Raw genomic sequence first — 3,817 nt, forward strand, 5'->3', positions numbered from 1 at the left:
CCAAATGAGACAGTATATATATATATAAAAGGGAAAAAAAAAGGTAAATGAGATGGTATAGGTGAAATGGCTTACAACAGTACACGTGAGCACAGAAAAAATCTCAGCTATTATTTAAGTTTGGGGTAGCTGGTCTGGTGACTGGGCGTGGGGGAAGGAGGGGGAGACTGAGAAAGAGGTGGGGGTGAGGAGGAGGACATGGGGCAGTTCTTAAAAGTCCTTTTAATTCCTGTTGAGAGGTTAGACCTTTTCTCCCACAGGGGAACAAATGCATTTGAGGAGCTAAAGAGAAGCCATGATCACAAGAGGCCTGGGCAAGTGCGTTGCTCAAAGAGCCAGCTTTTGGTGAGCCGCATCCAGTGCCTGCCATAGACAGAGAAGGACAGGCTGAGAGCCCTGATACCTGAACTTGGACTCAAGCTCTATGGGGCAGGTATGGACCAGCAGCATCACTTCTCTGGGTCTGTGCTTTCAACTGAGAAGGGTTTTTTCAGTGACTAAATATGATGAGGGAATTCAGATGCCTCCTTCTGAGTACCCAGCACAAAAGCATAGGTTCAATGCTGACTGGTGCCTTTCCCCACGTTCCGCAAGTAGTTCTTGAGCGTAACAGCTTCAGGGTTCTTATTCTACTCCCTTGAGCAAACCTAGCCAAGGCTTCCTCTTCACTGAGATCTCTGATCTGGCAAGATGCACCTCTCTGCGCATCCACCTACCCTACTTGGAACCACACTTTGGGGAAAAGTTCTCTACTGCGGTGCCTCCAGCTGCCGGAGGAGTTCTGTGACACCGCCAACATTTCACACCAACCACAGTGATTTTAATTTGATTCGATGAAATATGCCAATTAGCACTTCTCTGGGGGAAGAGAGATGACAGATTGCACAAGTTACGCCGGAATGTGGAATGTTTTTAAACTCAGAAACAATGGACCTAGAAATTCACCAGCAGTGTTCTCATCATTTTCATGAGTTACATTAACCCTGAAACTGGGTTTCCCTGCTGGCTCAGTGGATAAAGAACCTGCCTGAGACACAGGAGAGTCAGGTTCGATCCCTTGGTCAGGAAGATATCCTGGAGGAGGAAATGGCAACCCATTCCAGTATCCTTGTCTGAAAAATCCCATGGACAGAGGGGCCTGGCAGTCTACAGTTTAAAAGTTGCAAAGAGTTGGACACGACTGAACACACACATACATACACATAACCCTGAAACATTTAGTGTTTTATTAGTTTATCTTTGGCACCCAGGAAATATTTAATTCAGCAGTGACACAGACATTTATTGAGGTCTTTCTCTGTCCCAGACCGTGGGCTACATGCCAAGGATATACAGATGAATGAGACTCGCAGATTCACTGAGCTAGAACACAAAGCATGTGAGAATATTAGAGTAGAGGTTTGAAGAGAGTTCCAGGGAAGCCTAGAGGCAGGGTTGCAAGGGCCCATCTGCCTAGGTTGTACACTGCACCACTCTGGGACTTCATTCACATAGACTGGAGTTTGGCAAATTTTTTTCTGTCCAGGACCAGACAGTAAATACTTTATGTCTTGTGGGCCGTGCTGTTTTTGCTGCAATTTTTCAACTCTGTCTGCTGTTGTAGCACAAATGCAGCAAGAGATAATATGTACACAGATGAGCTTGCCTAAATTCCAGTTAAGCTGTATTTATAGGCCCTGAACTCTACCATGAAACATTCTAATCTTTAATTCTTTTTCACCATTAAAAATGTAAAAATCATCTTAATTTGTGCACTAATCAAAAACTGGTGTGGGCTATATGTGGCTGACCCCTGATGTAGATTCCAATGAGAATGGCGTTCTCTGTGGTTGCATACCCTGATGGCCCCGTCTTGCTTCACTCCACATATCCTGTTGGAAGGACTGTATATGCAGATGAGGTGGACATTTCAGGGGGAGGGATGACAAGCAGAAGGAACAGCACAGCTGCACAGCAGGAAACAGAGAAGGATGGGACACAGACGGAGGTTGGAGATGGGCGGTGAAGGGTCTCCAGTGCTACACCCAGCAGTTCGGGCTCTGCCCTGTGGGCAAAGGGAAATGGCTCAGTTCTTTAGGCAGAAAATGACACAATCTGAAATTGTATTTTAGGGACTGAAATGGAATATGGAAAGACCAGTTAGGAGGCAGGCAAATCAGTCAGGGAAGAGAGGTCGAGGGCTTAAACAAGCAGAGGCAGGGGAGTTAGAGAGGAGAGAGATACTCAAAGATAAACTGGCTGCAAATAAAGATGCCATCTTTGTCACCAGCCATCAGGGAAATGTATGTCAAAACCACAGCGAGATACCACTGCACACTCAGTGGGATGGCTATTCTTAAAAAAGACAGATAACAACAAGTGTTGGCATGGATATGGAGAAACTGAAACCCTCACACACCGCTTGTAGAGATGCAAAATGGTGCAGACACTTCGGGAAACTGTCTGGCAGTTCCTCACAAAGGAGGACCATATGGCCCAGCAATGCCACTTTAATGCACACCAGGAAAATACAAAACATATGTCCACACAAGAACTTACACACTGGCATTCACAGAAGCGTTATTCATAATAGTGGAAAGAACCCAAATGTCCACCGGCTGATACATGGATGAATAAGATGTGGTAAATCTGTACAATGGAATGTTATTTGTCAAAAAAAAAAAAAAAAAAATGAAGTGCTGAGACACAACATAAAAAACCCTGCAAAACATCATGCCAAGGAAACAAGCCAATCACAAAAGACCACATATTATATGATTCCATTTATGTGAAATGTCCAGAATAGGGAAAACTATACAGAGAGAAAGGTTCGTGATTGGCTAGAGCTGAGGAGATGATGGGCAGCAGGGGTTGCAGGGTGATTGCTAAAGGGTACAGGGTTTCTTTTGGGGAGGGGTTGAATAAAATATAAAAATTGGTTGAGAGGGTTGTGCAACTGTGAACCTGCTAAAATCTATTGAATTTACACATTGAAAAGGTGAGATGTGTAGTATGTGAATTATATTTTAAAAAGTTATTTTAGAAGATGAGTACACTATTGTAACTCAAGAAGGATAATTTTCTCTCTGCATCACTCCAAATAAATGATCTGTCAAATGCAATTTAAACCACTTATCATTGGCTTTAAAATACACACAGCTTTTTGTAATTTAGGTTTTTACTTTTTATTTAATTCAATGCACATGTTTTCATCTTCGGGCTGATATTCTAATAACCACTTTTACAAAACTAGAGCACTGTAGCCCATGGGGAATTATACATGCAGTAGATTCAGAAATATGTCCCCCTGGACCTCATACTTTTCCTTAGTCCTCATGGCCATCAGCCAAGATCTCTTCAGTTTACTTTTCTGGGGGTAAAGATATAATTCACATTACTGTACAACTCACCCATTTAAATTGTATGATTCAATGATTTTTAGCCTAGTCACAGTATTGTGCAATGATCGTCACAATCTATTTTAAAATAGTTTCATCATCCTAAAAAGAAACTTCTTACCCTTTAGCCATCACCCTTCACTCCCCCATCCACCAGCTCTAGTCAACCGTTCACCTACTTTCTATCTGTATAGACTTACTTATTCTGAACATTTCACACAAATGGAATCATACAATGTATGGTCTTTTGTGTCTGGCTTCTTCCACTTAAAGATTTCAAGGTTCATAAAACCCTGTAGTATGTGTCAGTATTTCATTCCTTTTTACTGACAAATAATATTCCATTGTATGGCTTTTTAATTTATCCATTCATTCGTTCATGGATATTTGGTTGCTTCCACTTTTTGATTATTATGAATAAAACTCCTGGGAATATGTAC

Source organism: Bubalus bubalis, chromosome 18 (genome assembly GCF_019923935.1).
Source record: "Bubalus bubalis isolate 160015118507 breed Murrah chromosome 18, NDDB_SH_1, whole genome shotgun sequence".
Classification (NCBI taxonomy): Eukaryota; Metazoa; Chordata; class Mammalia; order Artiodactyla; family Bovidae; genus Bubalus; species Bubalus bubalis.